An 11,930-nucleotide genomic window follows, 5' to 3' on the forward strand; every position below is an offset into this window, starting at 1 on the left:
CTTTCCTTAAAAATAATGTTCAAAAACATAAAGGCTGGAAGTATCTGAAACAGCCATAAACACTTCTGAAGAAACAAAAAGATTCCAGTAACAAAACCACACACCTCTGAAGTCTGACAGCTGAGGCCAGAGTCTGGGAAAACTTGCCATGAATTATAAGGCAGATGGAACTGAATGAAGTCTACCAAAGTGGCAGAAAAAGTAGGAAGACCTGGCATTGCATCATGTAGATTCCAAGTGGTGGTTTAGATTTTTAACACAAAGCAACAACAGTGACTACAATAGAAGTACAAATAGCAAAGTACTAATAGGAAAAAACCCACATATTTTATAGACTATTTCTATCATCTTGGAGTGATAAAAGCCTTTCTAGAAATGGCTCAAAGGCATATACCATAAAGAAAAATACTGCTTTATTTGACTAGGAATAATTTAAAATTTCAATGTATCAGAAAGTCATAAATACCTCATGTGTTGCTGGTGGGATTTTAAACATACTCAGCCACTTTGGAAAACAGTCTGGCAGTTCCTCTGATGTTAAATTTAGAGTCACCACATGACCTAGAAATTCCACTCCTAGGTACAGACCCAAAAGAAATGAAAATACACATCTACACAAAAACTTGTACCTGAATGTTCATAGCAGCGTTATTCATAATGGCCCCAAAGTAGGAATAACCCACATGTCTATCAAGTGATAAATGCATAAACAAAATCTGGTTTACCCATACAATGGGATATTATTCACTCACAAAAAGCCATAAAGTACTGACAAATGCTGCAACATAGATTAATCCTGAGAACATTATGCCAAGTGAAAGAAGCCAGTCATAAAGCATCACATGTTGTGTGTGTATTTTGTGTATGTTCCTGTATTCTTACGAAATGTCCAGAATAGGCAACTCCTATTATTCTTTCCAAAATAGGAACGGAAGTGAATTAGAGGTACCAGGAGTTACAGGGTCTGGGGATAATTCTGGGCAATGACTACCAATGAGTTCAAGGTTTTTTCCTGGGTGCTGAAAATATTCTGGAATTAGAGGATGATGATGGTTTCATAACTGCGAATGTACTAAAAACCATTTAATTGTATACTTTAAGAGGGTGAATTTTATTGCAGGTGAATTATTTCTCAGTAAAGCTATTATTTAAAACATATAAACAGCTACTCTAAAACACTATAAAAAACATAAAATGGCAAAGCTAATGACAATTGTGACATTTTGCTGTAAGATTAATATCTATAATATACAAGGAATTCTTACGTAAATTTTGAAAATAAGTAAGCCATTTTAAAAATTGTCAAAGGTACGGGCGCCTGGGTGACTCAGTCGTTAAGTGTCTGCCTTCCGCTCATGTCATGATCCCAGGGTCCTGGGATCAAGCCCCTCATTGCATTGCATTGAGTTCCCTGCTCAGCGGGAAGCATGCTTGTCCCTCTCCCATTCCCCCTGCTTGTGTTTCCTCTCTCGCTTTTTCTCCCTCTGTCAAATAAATAAATAAAATCTTTAAAAAATTGGGCAAAGGCCAAGATACCCATTTCATAGGAGAGGAAGCACCAAAAGCCAATAAACATTTTTGTTTATGCTTATTATGAAAATTCGAAGTTTCTGTGGTTGTTAGACCTGCTGCTAGAGGTTATCAGTGTGTTAATAATGAAGCACACATTTACTATGTCATATTCTGAGAAGAGGTCCTCAAGCTTTATCAGAACACCAGTGTGTGTGTGGCACAAAAAGGGTTAAGAACCCTTGATTTACAGGAAACATAAAGTATGGCATATCCGTATAAGGAAATGCTATATAGTCATTATAATTGATATTGTTGGTAAGAATGTAGAACAATTGGAACTCATACACTGCAGGCAAGAATGTAAATTGAGGCGACCATTTTGGAGACTATCCGGTATTTTCTACTAATGCTAAACATTTGCATATCCTGCAACCTAGTATTTGCACTCCTAAGCATATATGCACCAGAAATATATACATATGTTCACCAAAAGACATCTAAAGAAGTTATAGCAGCTATAATAGCCAAAACCTGGAAACAACCCATGTGTCTATCAACAATAGAATGGATCAATAAATTGTCATACGTTTACACAAATGTATACTCTATGGTAATAGTAAGTGTGAATGAACTGTTGCCAAATGCAACAACATGAATGAATCTCATTCCTCTACTGTCCAGTGAAGAAATATAGACATGAGAATGAACACCACATAATTCCATCATAAAAGTTCACACACCAGGAAAAACTCATTAGAAATTAGAAGGCAGGATAGTGGTTTATTTTGGGGGAGAGGAGACAGTACTGAGGAGAGGATCCAAAAGGTTTTTGGGGTGCTGGGTAATGACCTATGATTTTATACTGGTGCTGCATGTAAAAGTAGATCTCATTTGTGAAAACACTTTGAGCCTTACACTTAAAATTTTTGCATATTTCTGGGTTTTTTTGTTGTTGTTGTTATACTTCAGTCAAATGTCTGCTTCAAAATGACAGAAAAATTTTAATGGCATGGAAAAATGTTCATAATATCCTATTATATTGAAAATACCGATTAATATAGGAGCAAGCTGTTCATAAATGGTACATCTCTTTTTCTTAACTATATGCCTATATTGCCAATTCAATGCAAAAGAAAGAGGATTACAAGCTGTATCATCTCATTTTTGTGAAAATTAAGATCTGATCCTATCAATATCAAAATGATAACCATGGTTACCTCTGGGTAATGGGCTTGTGGATGATTTTTCTTTCTTTTTGAAAAAACATTATGTGTATTTTCTCATTCTTCTAGTGTGGACATATATTTCTTTTGAGAATGAGAAAAGTCATAACTATTCCTTGCAATTCCGGCTTAATCAGTGTTATTGAAATGTAATTTTTGTACAGTACAGTGCACTTTTAAGTGTGCAGTTCACTGAATTTTAGAGAGGCATGTGCACCCATGTCCTCACCACTTAAGATGAGAACGTTTCCACCCCCAGAAACTCCCTTCATGTCTCTCCGTAGTCAACTTTTACCTCTCCGAGCGAGGTAGCCGTGGATCTGATTTCTATCACCACAGTTTTGTCTGCTGTAGAAGGTTCTAGAAATGGGATTATACTGTAGGTACTTTTCTGTCGGATTTCTTTCGCCCGACTTAATGCTTTAAAAATTGATTTCTGTTTTTGTGTATATACATTCCTTTTTTTTTTTTTTTTTTTTTTTTTTAGCAAAGAGTCACGTCGTCAGTGCTTGCTGCTTCCTGATCTGTGGAGTGAGACACTGTCCACGGGGGAAACCGCCCTCCACATCCTCTCCAAGCTTGTCTGCTGCAGGCCGGAGTGATCTTAGAGCCTTCCCAACCTGGAAGGACAGACACCAGCGCCCCCCCCCCCCCCCCCCCGCCCCCCGCAACAATCCGAGTCTGCGCCCCTCCCCCCGCGGCAGCGCCAGACTCAGGTGAGAGCCACCCTGCTTCTAGCCATTGTTCCGCAAGTGACAGCCTCCGGGGCAAATGGAAAGCCGTCAACCTGAGGGCTGTCAACTGCAGACAGGAATTTCTTTCTTTGTCAGGCTGGGTGGTCTCCGTGGCTTCGGCAGCAGCCGGCACAAAAGAAGATGAGCGCCGAGTGCGCGCCCGCAGAAAAACACCGCCACCACCCGACGGCCCTCGCCGCACTTCTTTGTGACACCGGGATTAGCCCTGCGTGGCTTCCCTTGACGGTGTGGGAGGCGTCACACCCGGCCCCCGCGAGGGCATCCGGGTCGTTTAGTTCAGGGTCCCCGTGTCCAACCCCCTGCCCCCGGCCTGCATGTTTCTGGAAGAGTATTTGCCCCAGAATCTTAGTCACCGACAGCTAGCGGGGCCTCCAGAGATCACCTGGCCCGACCGTCTCCCTTTGCAAAAGTGGGTCCAGACGCCGGTCACAGAGCACGAGGACCCGGGCAAGGACAAGCAGCCTTCTGTGAGGAGCTCTTAACACCACTCTGTGCTGCTTTAAATAAACGACCCCTCAAATACTACAGTGTAAAATAAATTTTAACGTGTGCGCAAATCCACACACTTGTGGATCCCCGCGGCCTTTGTAGAGAGGCTTTCGTGCGCTCGCGGCCGGGACGCCAGGCGAATTTCATTTATAAGTAGCTTGGTGCCCCCTACTGGTCATTAGCTGCAAGAGCGGCTGCCTCTCCCCAGGTGCCTTCCGCGTGCACCATTTTTTCTAATTTCAAACTTCAAGAGCGGGACTGTACACTAGGCAGTTGTATCCCATTTTACAGATGAGGAAATGGAAGCCTCTAGCGATTAAATAAGCTGCCCAAAGTGGCTGATCCTGGATTCAAACCTACTCTTGTGGAACTCCCACTTCTACTCCATGTCAATACCACTTGTCTGGACACTGTGTAGCACTTTCCCTTAACAAAGGATTTTTTAAAAAAGATTTTATTTATTAATTTGAGAGAGAGGAAAGAGAGTGAGATAACTTGAGTGGGGGAGGGGCGGGGGAGAGAGAATAGCAAACTCCTCGCTGAGCAAAAAGCCCTGATGCAGGGCTCCACGTCTGGACCCTGAGATCATGTCCTGAGCCCAAGGCAGCAGCTTACCTTACGGAGCCCCCCAGGCTCCCCAAAAAACGATTCATAAATACCTCAAAATAGGCCATTAAGTGGGAGCTAATGCCCCTGTTTTAGCACACGGGAAGGCCTAGGCTGGGACATCAGTGACTTGCCCAGGACCACGGGTCCAATAAATGGCCATGTGCCCACTCACCGCACCAGGCTGCTGCCTAGGAGGAATGCTACACACGTGATCCAGGAGGGAACTTACTTCCTGGGCAGCCTGCATCCTTGTGAGGAACAGGGAAGCTGAAGTGTTCCCACGCAGGCCTTGTGTGGGAGGGAGACACCAAAGGACTCAGGGATAAAATAGGTTTTCTACTCATGGGGAACTCACATCATCATCTACTGGGTTCAACAGATGTGAAACAGAGTCCGTGGAGAGTGTGTGTGTGTGTGTGTGTAAATGAGTGAATGCATGAATGAAATGGCCTAGAGAGCAGAGGCCTAGAGGACAGGCAGGTCAAGAGTGCTTGGGCCATTGTGCTATGAAACGATTGATTTCCATTTAGTTGGGAGAGTGCATTTCTAGCAGTCAGAGCAGTCCAGGGGGACCCATGGCTGCCTCCGTGGGTGTGAGCGCCAACCGCAGGGATACAGGCCAAGTTAAGCAGACCGCAGCTGGGATGTTCTAGAGGGATGTAAGCTTGCATGATATTTTCTGAACATCAACATTTAGAGATGTGAAAATTCCACATAAAACCCCAGAATGTTAGCTCTTCTTGAACAAACTGGAAGGCTTGACCTCATTTGGCCTCCTGCAGTGCCATCGGCTGTCCCTTCAGCTCCCAACTCCCACCCCAGCAGTGAGGCTGATCCCACTCCCACTCCCATGAATGAGGTGATGCCATCTCTCACTACGTGTGTGCTGTCGTTTTTCTTATTGTAAGAACAAAAACAAACATTTTTCTCATCAGGAAAGGAAAAATAAGAGAGCAAGTCATTTGTTTAAGGCAGCAGAGGGCACAACATATTTATCTGTGGAAGTCAGGACATTTTTATATGTTTAAAGGGCAGGGGCTTAACTTGCTTCATTTGTTTTCATGACCAGCCTGGACCCCATGGCAGCTTGCATTGCCTACACTAGAGAGTCTTCAGTATCTTCCTGTGTGTGGATCTCGGGTCAGACTCTCACCCTGTGGCCACTTCTCTCTTCAACTCCGGAGAGAGGCAGGGCCCCTGGAGCAGGCTTGGAGTATAGTCCTGGGTCTGGGGCTGTGAGGGAAGAAGCAATTCTGCCTAGTGAACAAATCTTCTGAATTGGCCTCCCTCCCAGCACTTTTCTTCCTATGAGAGGGTTTCTTAGCCCTCCCCATCCTGGCCACATGGATGGCTCTCTTGATTCCATGTGTGTTGTTCAGAAAGTGGGCACACGCTCCAGATGTGGTCTGAACAGCTGAAAACAGCAGGACAAACATCTCCCACAATTCAGATGCCCTACCTTTGTTCTTGTTACTTCTACTCACATTATCTTTTTATCAGTCGTGTCACATGTTGGCTCACACAGAGTTGGTGGGACACCAGGACCTTCAGACTGTTTTGCGTGAACGCTTCTCAAGAGAGTTCTACCTAAACTGAAAATCAGACACTGAAGGTTGGATGTTCCTGGAGGTCAGCTAAGGCCACCTCCCACATATGCAGAAGGAGGCCACTTCCTCAAACACCTGGACAGAATGTTTGAACTGAAATGAGGAGGTTCACACTTAGCACACTTGATTTTATATTTGGCCCACAGTTCCATTCTTCCAAGAATGGATCTTGATTTTGTAAAAAAAAAATCATAACTACTCAATGAGTATACTCACCAATACCAGTTGGTAGCTGGGACAACTGAGGTCCAGAGACATTAAGTAACTTGTTCCAGGGCATAAACTAATAAGTGGCAGAGCTGAGTTCAACTAGGCACAAATAATGGTGAGCAGATGAGTGCCATGGTCCAGGGCGTGCTTTAGGAAGACAGCACTATAAGGCCAAGTGAGAGATGGACCAGAAGTGGTCAGCCTGGAGGCTGGTAGAACAGTTAGAGGCTGTTCAGGCAAGAGATGATAGGAGCTAAGGTAGACCAGGAGCAGTGGGACCAGAAAAGGGGTGAGGGGTGGAAAGAGCCAGTTTTCCAAATATAAAAACTGTAAAAACAAGTATAAAGAGTTCCTCTGTTTAACGGAATTATAACTATTAGAAGAAGTCCTTGCCAATAAAATATAAGTGGTTTGCGGTTTGAAGCTGCAACCACACTTGTTATAAAGGTAATTGAAAGGAAAACCCCAATTGGGGGTAGTAAGAAAACAGGAAACCACAACCCTGTAACCCCATTATCTGGATTGGATCTCATCCACGTAATAGATGAACCCTGGACCACATTCGTCTTCCGCTGGCCATTGGCAAGATAGTTCTACAATGACTCTGGGACCAAGCTTCGGGCAGAGACAGTCCTGTCTACTTCAAGCACCTTGGTTAGCGCGTGGGGCATTGCCAGGACCTGATTTCATTGCAAGGACTGACTTAGGCTGGACCACTACTGGAGGAAGGAAGAGGAAGACTCGTTCTAAACTAGGGACTTACAGTTTAGTGGTGGAGAATATTCCTGCCAGGCTGGTCTGTGCCTGGTTGAGTCCAGCTCTGTCACTTAGGAACGTAGGACCTTGAACAAGTTTCTTAACATTTCTGGGCCTTAGTTGTCTTATCTATAAACTGAGAATAGTGAGGATACTAGAAAATTGGTTGATTTAAAATGCTTAAAGAAACACTGAGTACACAGTAAGCACCAAATAAGTGTTTATTATTGTTATTGCTATTATTATTATTACAGTGAATAATGGACAAAGCTGGACAACAGTGGGATTGCTGTTTTGAGGAAAGTATTCCATTACCTGCACAAGCAGAGCTGAGGTGGTTGTAGGGTTCAGCTTTGGACCTTGAGTTTCAGTGCTGTCGAGACATCCAACTAGGTTCATTGAGCATTACTGTGGAGACCAGTGTGGGGCTTGAACTCATGACCCTGAGATCAAGATCTGAGCTGAGATCAAGACCTGAGCTGAGATCAAGGGTTGGACACTTAACCGACTGAGCCACCCAGGTGCCCCATTATTCGTTCTATTTATTTAATTCTACAAGTATGTACTGAGCAGCTCTTCTGTACCTGACACTATGGTAGGACTTGAAGATACTAGGATGAATCAGACATCAGACAGTCCCATCTCCCAAGGACTTGATAATTTAGGAAGGATGGGAGGTAGGAATCACCTCTCGTGTGTTGAGTAAGTGTCACAACACCAGCACATATGAAGCTCACAGACACTCAGGAGAGGGAGTCAGGGCAGGTTTCCTGGAAGAGGCAGGAAGAAACCGTGTCCCCCAGACCATATTCAGAATCTGGGAAATGCAGAGTAGGGGAGGTCCATGATTAACAGAAGATTTGGGCTTCCAGTGCTGACAATCATTTTCCTCAGGCCCTGTACTAAGTGGAATCACTTAGGCCTTCCCACTTCTTACTGCTTCTGGAAAAATTCTTGTGAACATCTAAGATGTTTTCTAAATCTCTTTGAACACACATTTTATTAATCAAGGTTTCAGTATGATGGTTTTGCCTCAAACCCTTGATCTTTTGGTGGTGAGAGGTTGAAATCGAAGTTTCTCCAGGGGGGTCAGTCATAACCAAAAGAGACTACATTTCCTTAATCACTGAATCAAGATAGCTTGAGCCAGGAGGATTGGGCTAAGTTCTGTGCTGCTGCACCCCTGTCCCAGTTCCCTGCCTTGGCGTGCTCCTTGCCACAGATGTTCTTCTACTGTGAATTTATGCCAACCATGTTCAAAGTGGCCACATTAAGGGGTAAAGCCCTGGGGAATCAGGGGAAAAATCAAAAAGAAAGCCGCACACATGTACTATTTGCTCGATCATAAAGACAAATACGTTCACATCCTGTCATCTCAGGCATGAATAACTCCAGCAATGCTCTAAGCGAGGAGGCCCCGTCAGGAAACGCTGCCAAGTTTCTCCTTCCCCTTCCTGACTTCCATTCTTGCCTGCCTGTTCTTCTTCAGGCTCCGGTTAACGCTTTCAATTCTTTCTGTTCCTTGTTAATTACCCCTCTTTCAGCCAGGATCATGGTTGGTTTGGGAGAGGAGAGGTACAAAGCAGGAGGAGAGAGGTAGTCACAGGTTTTTCCAGAGACAGTGAGTGGGGAGAGGCAAGAACACATCCGCCGGTCTATTCTCCTTGCCCCTTTTCCTTTCATGCCCCCACCAAGATGACTCATGCTGCTCAGACTCTGTGACTGAGATGTACAGATCAGGGCACGCACTCTTCCTTTCTCTAAAGGAGGAGTCTCATTTTAGCGGGTTGAGGTATCAGCTAACAACTCAGACCCAATTTCCATGAAACTTGCTAACAACAGTCAGGATGCCAAAGAAGAAGGAGTTACTGGTCAAAGAAAATCCAACAGGCTGTCAAGAGTCACAAAATCTGAACTAGGTATGGTCCACATCCTTCAGGTTTGGAAGGCTTTGTTGGGGAGAAGGTACTAGGGGCTAATTATTCTCAAAACTGTTATCTTGTTCTTCGGCAATACTGCATAGTCTCAGAGGTCCTTAGAGCTGTGGAAAGTCTAGAGGGTCGTCTAGGGTGTCGGCTTTCGAAGTTTGCTGCCCATTAGAGTTATAGTCCTCTGACCAATGAAGTCAAAATTTCTGGGGGTAGTGCTGAAGTATCAGTGTTAAACTCCCCAGGTGTTTCCAATGTGTATTCAAGTTTGAGAACTTCTGTGCTGGACCCTCACCTTTCAAAGTGTGGTTGGTGGAATGGCAGCCCCACCAGGGAGCTTGCTGAAGGTCCCACCACAGACCTATCGATTCACAATCTGTGTTTTAACAAGATCACTGAGTGCATGAAAGTTTGAGAAGCAGTTACTTTCCTGACGCATTGGCTAGTCTGGCAAAAATGGGCCTAAATTCTGCCTTGGCAACTATCCGTGGGAGCTGGGGGGTAGCTGCTCCCTTTAAGAGGGACTTTGAGCCCCCGACTTCGAGACTCCTCTGAGTCTTACACCTGGCTAGGTTCATTAACTTCCATCACCTGGCTGGGACCCATCAGAATTTGAGTTGCTTTTAAAATTTATTATAAAATAGAGTTTACCGTTAGTAACATGTAATGCATTCACAGTGTTGTACAATTGTCACCACTATCTAGTTCCAGAACATTTCATGACCCCAAAAGGAAACCTCATACTTATTAAGTAGTCACTCCCCAGCCCCCCCTCCCCTAAGCCCCTTGCAACCATTGATCTGCTTTCTGTCCCTATGACTTTGCTTATTCTGAATGTTTCATAAAAAAGGAATGCTAATGTCTCCAAGGTTCATCCATGTTGCCGCATGTAGCAGTACTCTTGCTTTTTTGGCTGAATAATATTACTCTGTATGTGCATATCCCATTTCATTTATCCATTCATCATTTGATGGGTATTTGGGTAATTCTAACCTTTCTGTTACTGTGAGTAGCACTGCTGTGAACCCTCGTATGCAAGTTTTTGTTTGAACACCTGTTTTCAATTTTTTGGGCTATGTGGAATTGCTGGGGCAGAGTTTTAGAACAACCTGGCACACTGAGGTTTCACACCAGTGTTCAGTGGTTAAAGTTTGAGCAGCACAACTTATTGGTTCTACTCTACTGAGAGAGAGAGAATTTATTTAAGCTGGAGAACATTATATAAAACAGAATGAGTTAAACTGGTGACTTATGTGGTAATTTTATGTGTAACTTTTTGAATAGCCAAACTGTTTTCCATAGCAACATTTTATATTCTTACCAGTCATGTTTGAGGGCTCCAATTTCTCCACATTCTTGCCAACACTTGTTATTGTGTTATTTACCACCCCCCCTCCTTAATTCTAGTCATCCTAGTGGTGGTGAAGTGTTACGTCACTCTGCTTTTGACTTGTATTTCCTTAATGAACAGTGATGAATATCTTTTCACGTGCCTGTTGGCCATTTGTATATAGTCTTTAGAAGAATGTCTCTTTAAGTCCTTTGCTTATTTAAAAATGGGTTGCCGGGGCGCCTGGGTGGCTCAGTGGGTTAAACCGCTGCCTTCGGCTCAGGTCATGATCTCAGGGTCCTGGGATTGAGTCCCGCATTGGGCTCTCTGCTCAGCGGGGAGCCTGCTCCCCCATCTACTTGTGATTTCTCTCTGTCAAATAAATACATAAAATCTTTAAAAAAAAAATAAAAACGGGTTGCCTTTTGTTATTGAGTTGTAAAATTTCTTTATGTATTCTGGATACTAGGCCCTTCCCCAATACATGATTTGCAAATATTTTCTACTATTCCGTGAGTTACCTTTTTTATTTTCTTAATGTTGTTCTTTGATGTACAAAAGCTTTCAATTTTGATGAAGTCTAATTTATCTGTTTTTTTTCTTTTGTTGTTTGTGCTTTTGGTGTTATATGGAATTTGAGATTTTGTCACCTGGACAAGGTCAATGGTTAGGAAGAGAAGGGGATCTGAGGAGAAAGGGAACAGGGATTACTTGAGGTCTCCGTCTCCAGTTCAACCAGAAGATCTGAGCATTTATCTGCTTTTTATAATGTTCTCCAGCTTTAAAAAAAAAAAAATATATATATATATATATATATATATATATGATCAATAGATTAGAACCACTAGATTGTGCTACTCAAATTTTAACCAAGGAAAACAAATATGAAACCTCAGTGTGCCAGACTGTTCTGAAAACTAGACCTAAATGGTATACGTAGTAATTAAAACAATGTGTTTCCGGTTTCCTGGTTTAATTAAACTTCATTTGTAATTAAAAAAGAAAAGGCATACATTCTTGGGAAAGCAAGCAATGTTTCTTGCAAAATGCTCCATTTACGACACCTTTGGGAAGTCAGGATTTGGCCCAAATACAAACCCACTGTCTACCTGGTGGCTTTTCATCCACACTTAAGGAATATTTCATGGAAAATATAGCCAAGTTCATGCACACCAGCTTTGATACCAGGGGCTACATTTGGTTGATATCACACAGCAGGCGAGAGTTTTGAATTCAGGGGTTCCCATTTCAAATCTAAGGCTCTGGCCCCTAGGACATACTTTCGAAGTAGTCAGGTGAATCATCCATTGATCTTTTTTTTGACAGGCACTACTACCGCTACTACCTGCTATTATTTTTTGGAAGCTTCCTATATGCCAGGCATTGTGCTGAAAACCTTTACAGCTCATCTTTCTAACAACCCAGGAAGTGGTTCGGTAATTATCCTCGTTTTTTTCCTACCGAAGAAACCGAACTGAGGTTACATAACTTGTTCCAGCAACCAATGGTAA

General features: G+C 43.2%; 1 long non-coding RNA gene across 1 annotated transcript; it reads right to left on the reverse strand.

Annotated features, from left to right (window-relative positions):
* Positions 1–474: 474 nt before the first annotated feature.
* LOC116570139 lies at positions 475–11,311 on the reverse strand. Its single transcript, XR_004277294.1, has 3 exons — positions 11,300–11,311; positions 11,262–11,263; positions 475–531 (listed from the first exon to the last, which is right to left on the reverse strand). It is a non-coding gene; the product is annotated as an uncharacterized LOC116570139 (long non-coding RNA).
* Between the last annotated feature and the right edge of the window lie 619 nt (positions 11,312–11,930).

Source organism: Mustela erminea, chromosome 12, assembly GCF_009829155.1.
Source record: "Mustela erminea isolate mMusErm1 chromosome 12, mMusErm1.Pri, whole genome shotgun sequence".
Lineage (NCBI taxonomy): Eukaryota > Metazoa > Chordata > Mammalia > Carnivora > Mustelidae > Mustela > Mustela erminea.